This window comes from Papilio polytes, unplaced genomic scaffold, assembly GCF_000836215.1.
Source record: "Papilio polytes unplaced genomic scaffold, Ppol_1.0 DF824303.1, whole genome shotgun sequence".
NCBI lineage: Eukaryota > Metazoa > Arthropoda > Insecta > Lepidoptera > Papilionidae > Papilio > Papilio polytes.
The window spans coordinates 620,993-638,480 of NW_013524901.1; the positions used below are offsets into that span (position 1 = coordinate 620,993).

At 33.8% G+C, this 17,488-nt stretch overlaps 1 protein-coding gene across 1 annotated transcript in view; it reads left to right on the forward strand.

Moving 5' to 3' along the window:
- Nucleotides 1–1,565: 1,565 nt before the first annotated feature.
- LOC106101935 (netrin receptor UNC5C-like) overlaps nucleotides 1,566–17,488 on the forward strand; it is a 93,429-nt gene continuing 77,506 nt past the window's right edge. The window contains exon 1 of the mRNA XM_013281332.1: nucleotides 1,566–1,717. The gene's annotated coding sequence lies outside the window, so the exon portion shown is untranslated. The remainder of the gene's footprint in view (nucleotides 1,718–17,488) is intronic.

A 17,488-nucleotide genomic window follows, 5' to 3' on the forward strand; every position in this document is an offset into this window, starting at 1 on the left:
ACATTACGATACAATTTTCAAATAAAGATATCGAAACCGTAAATTCCAATTATAGGTATACGATTCATTTAATTATACATTTAAAAGACGAACAAATAAGTTTGATTTTTCTTTGAATTCAATGTAGTATAAAATCTCCATTTCTTTTAGAATATCAATATCCGAAGCAATTGAATACGTATATGTAGGGGATTACCTTCGTTATTGCAGATATATTAATTCCCTCTTATTACTTTCTGTTTATTGGACTTTACATTGAATCGTAGCTTATTTAAAATCCAATACAATTGAACATCTAGTTAATTATAATTTACATTCTTCAATAAATACTCGAAAAGGTGTTAACTAAATGAGACGTCGTCGTGCACTTTCTGTTCCTGCCCAATCTTCATTCAATCACCTTTACCTTTAAAAATGCGTCCCCTATTCCCGCGGCTCTCCTCTCTCTTAATGAGTTCAACAGGCGTGAAAGAGATAGCCGATATTATCTACTTCAACCCTACTTTTAGTGACGTAAATGGCGTCCTGCAGGAGTTCGCGACTCTTATGAGAGCGACGAAGCATTAAATAACTCCCGTTCTAAAGGCGGCTATTCACTGCTCGACTGTTATGTTTCGAAGTGAATGGGGCGTTTCAATTTAAAAGAGCTTTTAAGGAACTACTCAAAGTTGCGATTTAAAATTTAGTGGAAGTCGATGTAGGTGTGGAAGTACTTAAAACGCACGTAAAAATATAGAGCCTGTCCCACCACTGCCTGATAGAGGCTCAGATAGATAATAATGACGTCAGAGTACCAAAATTCGATGCTTTTGTCACATATTTTATACGTTGCTTTGTTATTTTTGAATTTACAAGAATTGTGGGACAGGCCCTTAATGTTACATTTACAAACTTAAGATGCGAATTATTAATGTGGGTCAATTCTGATTTATTTACCTATTTGTTAACCTATATTTAGATCACTTATTTTGGGCTGCTGTATAGAATTTTCCTTGTAAGCAAGTTTTTTTTAACATCAATCCCATACTGTCCGGATTTCTTCCTTTTATTACTGTGACTATTAATGATTAAAAAATTATTTCTCAGCGATTGTAATTCGTACAGTGAATAGTCTCCTCTTTGCTTCAAGTAGCAACTGTTAGAATACATACCTTTCACGTGTCTCATGTGTTTATTTTCAGCGTGGAGTTGACAGAGATATCAGATTGCAAAGTTGGCTTCATGCTTTCAGTGAAATTATGTCGTCTTATTGTAATGTAACTTTAGATGTAACAACGCTTTTATTTAATATCTTTTTGTTTGCTTTTAATTACAAATTTATTTGCTATATTCATATTTTACTTATGAACATTAAGGCAAGAAAATTAATGCCAAAGACAAGACTATAATTTCTATAAAATGATATTCTTGTGCTGATTACTGAGATCTTTATTTCGACACAATTTAACACAGTGTCAAAAACAGTTAAAATAATTTTAAATTGGTACTTCGTGTGTTGTACAGGGTATATTGTATGCCAGAAGAAATACAGGACAGCTGACCGTTTGTTGCAGTCTCGAGCGAGCCTGTGTGCAATGTGCCCGCGTTAACTCAAATCCCCGAACTCGCGCTCGACCGACTCCGAAGTTTGTATTGTGTTCTAGGAATTCGCAGTTAGATTTGTGAGGTGCCGACTGTTTATATCACAGTTATTTGGAATAACATTGCTCTTACCATCGTAAGTTTTAGACTTATATATTTGATAAAGCATATTTAGAAATTCAAACCAATTGCAGTGTTTGGAGTATGTACTAGAAGATAACATATTGACTAATAATAAATAGATAATCTACAATAATAAAACTGATCTCATAAAAATTCTTTAAAGTCGTTCAAACTCGAGTAGTCCATAAACCTTATTGACTGTTCTATACGATTTTATTGACAGACATAAATACTTCGTCGCAGATGTCTTATGGGTATTTCAGTAGTTTTCCAAGATCCGATTATTCTCAATAACAAGATAATATAACTGAATGGATATGACTTCACTTGCAGTTACCCCTTCTATTTTAACACCTGAAACTACACAATCGCACAACTTTAGTCTCGCTTTGATTCCTGAGCTTATATGGAGGTGCACACACTATTTGGTTAGTGTGCAACTAAACAGTTAAATTGGTTGCGAAACAATCGACAGTCGCACAACAGTATTGCTATCATTTAGTCAAAGGTGTGGACCCGCTTTTAAAAAACTTCATTGCAACTGCTTTTTCACTTAAGAGAAACCATAGACACGCTATTCATAGTCTGAACATAGAGAGTGTAATAATTAATAATAATTTATTCGTAATTTAACCATCCGTAACATAGATAAAATTAACATAAGTAAAGAGTTCCTCAATACTGGTTAATAGGATCGCCTAATACGTTCAGGATATCGGAAATCGGAGACGCTAATGGTCGGCTTCCTGCATTCTTAGAACATGATATTTACATACATTTGTAACTGCTTTGAAATTTAACATAACGATTGGCATGAACAGAATTAATTCATTCGATACAGGGGCAGGGGTCGCCAACATTCGAAACAAAACATTGTGTATTCGAACCTCGACAATTTCCTTTAACGGAATGCAAGTTTAAAATACAACAGTTTGCCATTCCCTGATCTAGGAGATACCTTATATTCTAGCGGTCTGTGGTTTTGCTTCGATCGTTGCGGAATTGATCTGTGCCCTTATGCTCAAAATATTGCGGAATATTGGTATAGTTAAAATCTGTGTTTCAGCCTTACTAATAAACGCGGTATAAAGTTAAAATGTTAGTACAAATTTTGCTTATACTCAGTTTATTCCTAAGTTCACTGTTATACAATAATAGTTGGCTGTTTTAAATTAAAATCTAATAATCCTTAATGTTATTCCTTTAAAAACTTAATATACAATGAATTAAGAATGAACTTTTGCCTTTCAAAGTGGCCTACTTTTACAACGTCCGTGTCATCGTGAATAAAATAAAGATAAGTATTGTTCGATACAAAGTAATGTAGAGGCATTCAGACAACATTACGAAGCAATTAACTAGTTAGAACAATAGCGCATTGTGAGGGGCATAGGCTAGTCGACACGATGACGACACGGGTGTTAATTTGTGATTCCATCGCCTCAACCTTTGTGTGCGTGAAGATCCCTGATAAGGGGAATACTGATGTATAATTCATAGATTATATAAACTATATGCTGCAATAGCGAGAATTTAACATAAGCCTTGTTATTGGAGCTATTTTATACGATGCATCGTACGAACATTTATACGTAAGTAGATTTAGATTTTGAAAGAACAATTCAAATTATGTGAGAAAAATTATATAAAAAATAAGACATCAAAAGAACCCGATCAACTATTAGACGACCGTTTTTAAAACAAAAAAAACAACAATGAGCAGAACAGGACGTTCCGTTTCTAATTCGTACTAAAACATCGTGGGAAAAATCGTAACTGGATCGCGGAATTGGTCGACATTGATAGGGATGCGATACCTTAGAGGCGGCGGCGTCCAAACGCGCCGACGGTACTGGGACGTGAGCCGAAGACGGCGCTAGTGAAAAACAAAGAGCACAGTGCATTAACATGCACAGCATAGCGTGGCCGGCAGCCATCGAACTCCGATCAATAAGCAACACTCTAACCACTCTAACTATACCCCCCTTCAATGAACCAAGACGATAATTACTATTAACGTTACGACTCTAATCACACTTGTAATGTTAGATGCGTGTGAAGGAAAAGTGGGGCATAACTGCGCCTCGATACCCAAAAAACTGTTTAATAAGAACACTCATGACTTCTTACACAATCAAATTGTAGTTACAATTCTAAAGTCTAAAGAGAAATCGACCAATTAGGTGGAGTCGTGGTCAAGCGCTGGTTTATTTATGTTAGAAAAAAAGACACACTACTCGACTGTTGAATGGGCTGCGAAACAATCGACAATCATCATCATCATCCTTCTTATCTTCTCCTCCAAATAACTCTATCATACGTCATCTCAGTCATCACTCCCTTTATGATCATGTCGTCTTTCACGTAATACACCTATCTCTTTCTAAGTCTACCTCTACCGGTGTATCCTTTCTGTGTGCGCTCGTACATCATTAGAGTATATTTTTGGATAGAACAAAATATGTGCTGGTTCTATGATAAATATCAGGAACTCATTACGGTGAAACATACTTTAACATTTTAGTTCCATCGACAATCGAACGTTTGTTCATAGCTAACATCCATCATTTGTGAAGTATCTCAAGGCAGTGTAGCGCCATCACCGAAGACTAAGATTGAACGCCTCTTTACCACTAATGGTTTCACAGCTACATAGAAAATGGTTTTCTGTTACTTGTTATGAAGGATTGTTGATTAGCCAATTAAGAATTACAACGTTTTTTTTAATTGTAACTTAGGCTGTAAAAACAATCAGTATCGATATAAAACTTTTATGTGTTTACAGAATATGTAGGAATAATTTTTAAGAGTAATAGTTTCCTAAAGAAATTGTTTACTATTAATGCTGTTTAAAAATATGAGACCTTAGCACATAATCGCAAAAGCTTTCAAAGATCTGCAGATCCCGTGACCTAGAAACTGTTACCATGAATATTGTATAGGACGACTGGAGGCGACCCGAACCTTTGCTGCCTCATCGAAGTGCTGCGTAAAATTTAAATGAGTTCACTGGGAAAGTTAACTATTTGTTGGTTGCGTAGCAAAATGTTTATTTACAAACTATCAATGTGTGTTTAAAAGTATACTTAGTTAACAAGAAATTGTGTAGTCTTCTTTCTTTTCGCGAGTTAGATCAAAGATGTTTTTATCTGTTGAACTGCATTACGTCACGTATTTTAAAAATCAATTAAACATTTACTTTCTTTTTTCTCAATTAGTTCTCGTGATAAATTCAGACTGAAATAAATTCAATCGGAACAATAAAGTTATAATAACACTTCTAACTCCATTAAGTTTCAGTGACCGTTCTTTGATTTTTCCGCTCATAAATTTTACGACTTCGACGGGCTGATAAACTGCCAGGACGGAAAGTCGAAAACAGCAGTCGTACAATGAATTGATAAATGGTGTAAAAATGCTAGCTAAAAGAATTTTTTCTAGCAAAATACTTTCTAGTGTTTATTGATTGTAGAAACCTAAACTAAGATAATAAACTATATAACATACCGTTTACTACATTAACTTTAAATAGAATTAGCTGACATATTAATGAGTTTCAAATTATAAAACACCACACCCTTTTTTAGGTCTTTTCTACCACGCTTAGTCCTGCAATTTTGTTGCAATTCAAAAATTGTTGATTATATTTTAAGGAAAGCCTATAAAGCACTATGACATACCAGAGTTAGTATTAATAATGAACGATTCAAGATCTGAAATGAATAATTATTGCATTCAAAACATCAAGAGAAATTCAGATAACGACGCAAACCGCCAATAGAAATGTCGAAGGGCTGTACGGACATTAATAAAGAAACAGAATTGAAAGGAACACAGCCATCTGAAGCCGGAGTATTTCTAATTCTTGGCATGTCAATTTTAGACGTTCAGGAAACAGCGAATAACGAAATATAAAATATAATTAATGATCATTGCTACAAAGCAAATGAATAGTGCGTGGTGGATACTAAATACATTGAATAGGAACATTCATCACACGCCGGCCGCTTTCTGTGATGTTTATTAGGAAATTGTGTAATTCTAAAGCCAATTTATTGCGCCGCTTTCAAATTATCCAGCGCTCGTGTATGAATAACTACTGAGATGCGTTTTATGATACTAATCAGGCAAACAGTTTTATAATTGGATATCATATTTAATAAATTAAGAAAAACATAATTATTTATTGCTTCAAACAAAATAATAATGTTAGTAATATTATAAATGCGAAAGTTTAGATGGATGGATGTTTGTAGCCTAAACAGCTGAACAGATCTCGATGAAAATAGGCAAAGATGTTTGTGGATCGTGGTCTGGAAAAACCCAGAAGCTACTTTTTGCTTTTGTTTTTTGTTTTTAATTTAGCGCAGATGAAGTCGCGGGCGAAACCTAGTTACATAATAATCCAACAAACATTCTACTTTACACAAATCTGTTTTGATAGATGTACGTTCGAAACTTAACAAAATAAGATCAGTAATAGATGCTATCAGAGTTGATGACAACTTACAGGAGAAATTACATAGTTAAGTTAGAGAATAAGTCAAATAAGGCTTTCTCATTGAACTTACGACCTCTCTTTCAACAGCAACGTTGCCAGCAATGAACGGAATGACGCGGTAATAACTGGCCACTTTGTAACTTTAACAGCTTTTGTTCTGAGATGTTAACCTGTTTTTGCTACACAATTATAAAATTATTTTATCACTGACATATATCTAAAAATTCCTTTTTTTTTTGAAACAACAAAATAAAATTGTATAGTTAGTAAGCAAATATATCGCAGCGATGAACAAAACGACAATTTTGCACATCCGAATGATTCATTCCGTTTGCAAATGAGCATAAAACAACGTTTTCTATTACAAAGACTACCATATCAGAACCAATAACAATCAGAGTGCATCGACCTTTACGACAAACGTGTGTTTAATAACTATGCACAACACAAACTAACAACGATATATTAACCATTGAGACTGAATCGACGACCAGTTTACCTAGACCTCTAAAATCGTTCCCAACTTCCCCGCGACATTCCGTTACAAAAGTGCAAGAGAAAGGCGGAGAAGGTTTATTTTAAATTTGCTACTTGAATATCCATAGTCAAATGGTCGATTTATAACGTTTCTGAACGACGATTCTCAGAAGGTAAATAGCATTGAAATATGTCCATTTCGACAGATGTGTGGAATTATTGCCTGGGAATGTACCCGCTTATTTAAAATGTGAATAATCAAATACTTAAAAGAAACATGAGATAATTTTGTATACGTCAAAAGAATATTAGTAACATAATGTTATAACTACTTCTAATAAAGATCTGTGATGTAATGTATAATTTCCTCTCGGTTTAACATTAATAATATCAGAGCTTTCTAAAATGAATTTCGTTTACATTCATTAATTCCTTATCATTTGTCATTTTAAATTAGAAACATTTCTTCCAGAAATTCGGTGGAACTTGTACTTGTAAGGTCATATTGTAACAACCGATGGAACATGTTTATTTAAATGAAAGCCATTAATTATGTATGTAAAAACAAAAGCAAACGGGAAAAATATAGGCGATATCGTTACTGTGTCATTTCGGTGCAACGAACTCTTTCAATGCACTCGCTTCTACGTAATTAGTAGCTACTCAAAAGTTCATAGGGACCATAGGAATATTAAAAAACTACCACATTAAAACATTGATGACCATAAAACTGACATTTTTATTAGACTAGAACATTTTAGGAGATGGTATTTAGTTAGCCTAATTTAAGTCCCTTACTCTTTACCACCCTTTTCATATAAGGAGAAGATGGGAAGTGGAATGGATTTGACGGTGTAGGAGATGCATAGGAAGGGGAAATATCTTCTTTATGTGCGTCTCCTCTTCCGTCGGATAAGGGTAGGCAACGCATCTGCAATTGTGAATGTCTATGTGCAGCGGTCGCTTCACCATTTTGGCGGCTTCAGGTGGCCGCTTGCTCGTTTGCCACCTTATATTATAAAAAAAAATAGAAGATTTGACAAAGGTCACCGATTACTAACCTAGATCGGCTTTCCTTGACGTGCCAGATACTTAATAAGAAATGAATGATTTGATACGCATGCAAGAATTTTGATGCATTAAACATTCTTTGACGTATTGCAGCTGGCAGTTCTTAAAACAAAACTAAAAGCATAACAAAAATATAGAATAAACAGGAAAGCGAATAGAAAACATAATTTGAAAGGTACATTTCCCGGTTATGGGATTTGACAAGAGCATATCGAATCTGAAATGAATCTAGATTCGCTAGAAACGATTGCCTACGCCATATTCCCGAACGTAATCAATCATGTTTGATGGACTAACCGCGGGACAGAGAATCTGATGTCGTTTCAATACAGTTTCGCTTAGATATTGCAACAGGGATCTTTGAAATACTTTTGGTCTGTTGCAATAGTTGAAAATGGTTTTCTTTTATTGTAATATTTTTACGTAATTTTTATGTCTCCAATTTTAAATTTAACAAATGCGAATCAAACTAACACTTTAGTTGCATTTTATTGTTACCTATTTTTCATTTTCTAGTTTGTTTTTATTATATTATATTTAGAAATGTGTCAAATATCATATAAAACTAAATTCTCATTATAATATTTCAACAGTATGGTAACTCATTAATTTCCTACTCCCGCTAACCAATAGATACAACGGCCACATTTACTGGCGCTCTTATCTCGACATGACATTTGACATTTCCTATCGCCTCCGAAGTGTCATACACGCCGTTACTCTCATCTTATCTCAAAGAAATTGCAATTACCGCTATACACTCACAACGAACACTACCGTCTTTGATTGTCTGTTGTTTCTATACCGTACAGAACCGTTTGCTTTTGAGCCACGACCCTATTTGTACTTTAGGAACATACTGTATTTTATACATGACGTGATTAATTCCCGCTCCGTTTGTGTCATTGCTAATTTAATTATCGTAGAATAGAGATAAATCAGAGCAATTACGATTATTGCCTCTTGATTTATCTAAACGGGTACATTAGCTCTACACTCAAAACAATGACTAGTTTGTTATGCAATTTATCTTAACTATTGTTTAACTGCTCTAAAAAATTCTCAGTTTTATACTTACTTTCTTTCTACATTTGGGTTGCAAGCCGTTGTTTTCTATACTAATATAATAAAGGGTAAGCACACACTTTTTCGTGGCGTAGGATGTCAGCAATCATAGCATATTTTTGAATGATAATTTCTTTAATAAAAAGCCCTACACTTACGACACTCTTAAGGCTTATTTTCACGCTATTAAACTTAGGGGATAAATAAATTGGTTAAAAACCTTCATTTGGGAAAGAGACCATAAACTACAAGCTGCCAACATTAAGGAAGCAAGGTCATTATGGTAGCGGTAATTTTGACATTTGCAATAGAGAATTTGATAAATGTAAACAATGAAAAAAGGTTATTATAATTTCATGCGGATGAAGCCGCATGGAAACTACTATATTGTAATGTTGTATTGAACCTTTTTCATGTAAACAAAGTTTCTTAGCAAAGGTATTGGAACGTATAAGCGTGAAGCGAGCCGTAATGTTTGACGTGGAATTGTTGTCAGAGACATTAACCGGCTAAATTGTCGAGCGTCATTGCGGGGACTTTGTGCGACGCAGTGCCGTCGGGAACTTAACAGCGGAAGCTTTGTAAAGATAAGTGGCTCTTTACTGTTATAGTAAACTTCTCCATGATTGATAGACCGCTACTAGTGTAACTAATTTAAATTGTTTCTTTTACGTTAGATTTATTGACGCTTGATGCAATGGCTTTATACTTTTATGTAGTTTATATTTTGTTAGCCATTATTTATAGCATAAAAATAGTATATCTAAAACAGTTTCTTATTTCGTTTTTGAAGGCGAGTTCTTAGTAGTCGATGCATCATCATAGACAAAATTTCATCATTAAGAGCGGGCGCATAGCTTTGAACTATCGCACAACTGTTGTGCGGTTGTCGATTGTTTCGGAGCCAATTCAACTGTTTAGTTGCAGAACTAATGGAATAGTGCGTACCTCCATATAAGCTCATAGGAAACAAAGCGCGATTAACCAGTTGTGCGATAGTTTAGTCAGTCCGCGCGCTTGTGTTAAACAGTAAGCGACAACCCTATAGTGTCATACTAATCACGTCTTGTACTTAGCATTAAAACGAAGCTACGTACCTAAAATTGAAAGTTTCGGACATCGGTAGTTCGTTACTTAGTGGAAGGCGCCAAGGGAGCGGGTAATCTGACAAGTAACAAAGCACAATACAGCCTGCGGCCGGCGGTGGACTTATTAACGGGCCCCTGTCACTCCGCTGACTAACTTTCAATTAGGGCTTACACTGGATTAGAGAAACGTAAAGGTTATTTGTTTGCTAAACCTTTTGTGTTCCGTCTTAGTGTTGTTTTATTACATTAATGTAAATATTCATAACAATCATATGTTAGTCGTTGAATATTTGTGTCGAAGCAATTTGTAATATTACTTTATCACTGCTTTGTTTAATTTATACTTAGATACGTTCAAGTAAGCATGTCAATATATTTGAGTCGTTCAAATATGTAGGTATAACGGTGGTTCTAGAGATTGTAGCGACTGCAAGTCTATAGGGTGTTACTAAATACGAGTAATAACGTAGATTTTTATTTTTCGCGGAATTTTCTATTTAAAGCACAACATAAATGTATAAAACTACATAAATGTATAAGTTAACTTTATTTTATCATTATATTATGAAAGTCAATGTTTATTGATGTTCTCAAATTCATATTGTATTCCAAGTAAAACTCTATACATTGGAGTCTGGACAAGTGTAAATATTAGTCAAATTTATCTCATATCCATCTTGGAATACCTTCGCACTTCGTAATCGAATACATTATTTGGCTTCGGTCAACAAACGAAGTAAAGAACTATTCAAATTCTCAAGTCGGAGGATGCGATTAAAATAAACATTCAATAAAGCATTACTGTTATTGGAAATAGATACGAGTTATCGAGAGATCTCTGCGTCGAAGCGATTTGATTCCAAACCAAGATATTCTTAATGTAACCCATTCTATTCTTAGAATAATTTAAAACCGATCGGATACTATAGACAATTTTAATATTAATATTAATAGATCCAGATGTTATTGTTAAACTTACTATAGATATTAGAAAAAATCAATCAAATATGACGCAACCGTTAGACTAACCAATTAAATTTTGCATTGTTGTTGATTTTTAAATATTTATAATGTGAAATAATATCTACAGAGATAGAAATAATGCGAAACGATTGGAAAAGTACTATTTCCTAATTCGATGTCTCCTTAAAGGAATCAGTCCCTCCAGACGGATCGTAAAAACTCCAATAATCGAAGCGTGTAAAAGGAATTTTCGAACCGAATAGAACTGGTTTCCGAACTGTTGAGTTTTCGATCGAGAGGACAGATGCTACGTTATTCGATTATCGATTGTAAAATGATGTCAATTATTGGACGGTTAGATCGGTATCGGAAATCGGCATTAATGGAAACGCTAATCAAGATTCATCAGGTATTAAGTTGATATAAAATTAGGATCGGTTTTTTAAATGTCAAGGAGATAATTAAACCTATAATTATTAAAAGATTTTTTCAAACAAAACTTTTTAGATTAATTGAAATAGTTATAGTATATGTATATGTAAAAAGTTGTTTTATAAAAATGTAATAAACATTGTCGATAAAAATTCCTGGCTAAACAATTTCTGCTTTCACCGCGGCGCACGAGGGGTCCATCAACCAATTACAAAAGTTGACAAAGAGGATTTGGCCCATTAGCTCATTGGAGGAAATTAACAATTGCTTGAACTCTAAATAAACTCGTCAACTTAATTCCGTGATGTCAGTTATCATTTGTCTTGCGCGGTGTCGTAAAGTGAAGTTGATTGGCCGGCTTTTACTCTCGATATCGAAGTCTGGTCAAGATTTAGTCATTTTGCAATTATGTATACCTATAAATCTTTTTACAATTGGATTTTAGACACATTTAAGTATCCCTTAATTTAATTTACTTACTCATAGTTCAGTGTACTAACAATTAAAATATCATCTTTGCTAGTTGACAAAAAAACATAGTAAAATAAATCTTATATGCAAAGTGATATTCGAAGTTTTACTGTCTTTCTACTTCGTCAACTATTTATCGGAATAGAATATTTCAAAAGCAAGCATGACACGTACAGAGGCGAAGTTAAAAAAATACATAAACGTGCAAGAACCACCTTCACTTTGTTCGTGATCTGAAGATCAAATACGCCTTGTTTACATAAAAGTTCTTAAATACGCAATACACTGAGACGATCGTATTTCATTGCAGTTGACAAAATTTCTCCATATGATGCGACTTTCTCCAAATTCACACGTAACACTTTCTGTGATAAATCTCAAGATGAGAATAGACTAGAAAATCGTATTATTTTATTAAAACATCGTTCTTTGGTTCTCTCTACAAACTATTAAAATATTTATGTCTCCAAAATCTACCGAAAGTAGCTGGTTATTATAAAGAATGAAATAAAAATGAAAATCCGATGTCAACAGTTAATAATTTTTAAACGAAATCGAAAATTAATTGAATTCTCAATAAACTTATGCTACAAAACATCCGAGCTATAAAACTTCTCGCATTTGGAATTCACGTCGTTGCATTTACATTTGTAGATTTATTAAAATTGTATAATTCAATGAATATTTCTTTGCAACAATAAGAAATATACGTGTATGAAACAGCAAGAATACTGATCAGTGTAAGTGGCGCGTCGGTGCAAATTCCCCGCATGCAAACTATGCGCACAGTAAAAACTTTGGCGGATGTTTTCGTGTCCGCCGCCTTTGTTCCTTTTGCTTTGCAACTATCTGTAAATATTTCAGACTGAAGTTTTCAGTTCCGAACAAACGTTTGTTTTATTATTTAATGTAACGGGCTTAAAGGATTGCCGTACTTTATTTTCAGTATCAAATTTATTAAAAAAATACATTTCGTTTTGTTTTTAATATAAGAATGCTGAGAGGACTACAGGTGGGAACACATAGATGTAGTTATTTTGACAATAAGTAAATTCAATAAATGAAATTGGTTCCAAAGAAGATATTAAACTGATATACGATACAAACACTATTTGGCCAGTAAATATTGATGTTGGTTCGGTCAAATTTCCATGTAAATAGACGGCTGGGTAATTCCGCGGAGCGATGTCAAAAGCTCACAAACCTTTGGTGTTCGTTACGATTGCCTCCTCACATATTCAGCGACCGACACGATCGTAAGGTTACATATATTATGCATACGACTCGACCTCACTCGTATCCGAATCAATCCAAGAATGTTCGGAATAATGCGATCGAGCCAAACAAAAAGCGCCTACGTAATGAAGCTTGTTCTTCGAAGTTTTGCTACGAGGTGACGGTTTGCATTGGCCCAGATACGATACGATACTACTATGGCTGGTGAGTTAATGCAACGAAAAAATTGAGTTTTGAAAAATAGCTATTACCTACTCGATTTTATAGACAAATTTATTATCCCCTTCGATCAAACCTTAATTCGGCGCCGCATGGCAAATTGCTCTCAATCTCTGCCGCTCTCCCTTCGAGCCGGATATGAAGCCCTCACGTTATTATCTTCTCGCCAATCTATAGGGAGTAAAACGATGCGGCGATTAGCGACGCGCTCGCCGGAGCGCACGCAGATAAGGACACGATAACAACTAATGCAGATGCTCGGTATTCCACGACGACCACCACTCGCTATTTCAATGCTTACAATAACATTATTGACCAGTTCTTCGTCCATTGCTCCTCCCTTTCCTATATCACGAGCATGTAAATTAGTAAAAACGTTAATGGACTTCCGGACGATGTGAATTGTAGCCCCGCGTACCCGCTATGGCGATATCGCGTGTCCGCTCTCAGCCTTTATGCAAATTTTAGTACAGAATATAATTATTTGCGTACTTTTGCTGGTACCCTGACCCCGGATAAAACGGTTTGTTATCGGAGAACAAAAGCTTCTTCGGTGCATTGCGGTCTCCTAACATGGTCATTTAAGTAAGGCTCTGCGTGCCTTTCTCATTTTGTACATGAGTCAATATTTTCTCAGCAAATACTTTAAAGACTTTGAAAGTTGAAACGTTAAACAGTTTCTTGTTTAACGTGACTTGTTCGTATTTGAAGAGCTTAATAGTCGTGTCGCTAATATTCGTTATTTGAACGTAAAACTAACCAACCCATTGTAAGATGCGCCAACATGTTATATATTTACAAAGATATCTAATCTTACATATTAGTAACTTATTTGGTTTCGAGACAACTTCGAAACATTGCTATTAAAATAACAAATGTTCGTTTTATTTGTTTTTTATTCTGTATTGTATTTGTTTTATACTTTAAATAGCCGTCGTTATAATGGTTCAATTGACAATAATATTTTAGCCTATAAAGCTTTTTCCATTGTTATGTAAAATTCAATGTTTTACCGGTGGTCCAAGTCATGAACTGATACTGAAATTAAATAATGTTTAAAAATAAAATTAATTTATTTGGGATTATGTTATGGCACTGTTTATATAATTAATGAAATAATGATTTTTATTTTCATAATTGATTTTAACGTTTAGATTTTAAAACTATTATCAGGAGATTTTTGCATATTCCTCAGATATTAAGTTCTAATGGCTACTTATGTCTCAAATTAAGCAATTTACCTAACCTTTAATGATAATACCCCGCCCATATTTACTTTAATGGAAAAATTACAATATAATTTTCAATTATTCTTAAGCTTTTCGCTTTTACCTAAAGCTCTCATTCTGCTCCGACCATTGTTATCGCGTATTTAATTGTTTACGATTCAATGTCGGTAGTTTTTGAATCGATTCGTTTCAAGTGTTGAGCAATATGAATGATTTATAACAACGCTTTGTTGTTGAGTATGGAATTCTTATTGACTACTAACAATTCAAATCGTGTAAAATTGTCCAAACGTTAAAGATGTCAATTGAATCAAAGCTGGACGAAGATTTATTGAGTTCGAGGTCAAATATACATTTTGTGATGTTTTTATTCGCATTTGATACGGTGCTTGATGTGACCAAGGTTTTTTTTTAATCGGCTGATCCTAATGTGCTATTTATAAAACTGACATTTTCCCGTTTATTATGCAATAATATTTATATCTTCTATGGTTTAACATTTAACAAGGTAATGTTACTAAATATTTGGAAAATTAATCTAATCAGAACGTTGGCAGATGGGTTATTAAGCTAAACTCATCTACATTCGTTTTATAATGAACACGTAACAAATAGAGAAAATAAGCAAAGTAATCCTAAATTCATTATTTGGTCGGGTTGAGTAAAGGAGATTAATCGATGCAAATAACCCATAGGGTCAATAGAAACACCATATTTTTTTAAGCTCCAGGATAAATGCATTCTCAAAACCCTGCATTAAACATCAGTATTAAAAAAACGCGATTGATAATCATTGGATGTTAACAGATTCTACTACCGAAAATATTTTTACTAAAGTCAAGTGATTCTTTGCCGTAAATATAAAATTGTATTAAATAGATCCAACCTTTTCCCAAACAGTGTTATTTCATGGTTCACGTAGCTTAACACCATTATCGCCGTATTAATCGATTTGAACCCTACTATTGTCGAGGATCCTATCGTTCATCCATTTTATTTCATTGTACGAACCCACACAATTTACTTTTTACCCTTTTATATTTTTGAAACATTTTTAATTTAATTAACCAGTGCAATGTAAACCTTAAGATAAGGGCATAGATCTTATTTCTGAATACTGTAAATTATTTACAGTTAAACGTATTTAATATTCATGGGAATGTATACGTAGCCTATAATTTGGTAGCATTCAATTTATTGAACAAAAAGACATCTGTCTTTTGAATAAAACAGTTTGTTTAAATAAAAAAAGAAAAACACACGACGCTATTGATTTTTTAATAAATTAAAAATATTCATGATACGAATACCAATGAAAATATAACGTGACCTTAATGTTTGATGAAATCAAATTGTAACCCAGATACTCAGTGAGACAGATTCATTACTCTATGGCATTTGCTCGACTGATGCCAGGCAAATTGGATAACGTGAAACTTTAGGTTGAAAAAAACTAGGACAAAATAATTAAATCCATATAATTAAAAATGACAGATATTTTTCATTAAGGGACGAATTATTTTTATTTTAAAAAGGATGTTAGATTTTAAGGATATCTCCTCTCATAGGCTTATCCATAAATATTATAAAGAGAAAAGATATGTATTTTGATAAGTATTGAAATAATTAAAAAATTACTGGGCGGCGGGTGGAGTCGCGGGCTACAGCTAGTCCGTAATAATATGATTTTACGACAAGAGTTTTGTACAGTCAGCTTCATATATTTGTATGCATATGCTTGTACCTACAAGGCTTCACAAACTTGTATACGCTCTCGGTTTGAAACTAAATATGCATGCTTCCGATTATACATGCTAGTATTTTTAAACCATAGAAGTTTCTAAATTTTAATATATGTATACATTTGTGCTGCTTACTGTACAATTAAATCTATTAAGAGGCAATAAAACTCGCGAAGTAGAATTGAAAGATGAAAGTACGTAGACTGTGCTACAAATATTTGCATATCTTTCTATACGTCGCGTAATTCTTGTAGCATAAAATTCATTTCTATACTTTACCACAGAAAAACGTTTGACCATTGGCAGAATTCATAAAAAGTAACAATAGTAATCGGCTATAAACCTCGATATAAATACGATGAACATTTTTACTCGTGCAAAGGAATTTTCCTCGTTAAAATGCTCAATAGACTACAAAAAGTCTCAAATACTTAGAGGCAGGAACGATCAACAATTTTAATTTAAAACTTGATTAGGGAAAAGCGAGACGCCATTAAAAGGACCCCGAGCTATAATTTTAATGCGAAACTAGTGCTATTATTTTTATTTCAATAAAGCTCGCTCCACGACGTCATCGGCAGAGAAAAAATTCACCAATAATAAAATTATCGGGAACCGCCCGGCCATTAAACGCAGACCGGCCGTGAAATGTGGAGCTGGCGGCGAGCGACGCGGAGCGGGGAGACGGACTCGAATTGATTGTTTTATCTAAAGGAGAGAGAAATATAATCCAAAGGAAGAAAATACTTTAAAGAATAGATATATAATTTTCTGGAAAATTTAATTAAGGATACTGAACTATAGAAGTCTTTTTAAGTTAACAGCTGACGATCGCAAACAATCCATGCTATGTGTTATGTCTTGTATTACCCTACTTTAATGTGATTTGATATGAGAATTTCTATGAATTTTTAATTTGCATTACCAAAGTAATAAAATATTTATTATCCATTAATATAAATAAATTGCAACCATTGCGTTTACAGTTTCATTGTGACATGACACGTCGGTAATTGAGGTGTGAATATTAAAACAACTGACGCTATTTGGCATAACTAATGTCAGCGGAAATTATCTAGATAAATATTAAACTATTGCTTTTTCCATCAGTGTAATTTAGTACAGAGTTTTATTTATTAACAAAAAAATTATTTCAATATGATATTTCTCCCATATTCTTTATACGATAGATTAAAGTTAAGTTACCTCAATTTAATGAATGCTAACCCGCTCTAGCAATGTGCGCGCTGCCTTATCGACAGTATTTATGCCTGCTTTATGCAAAGAGCT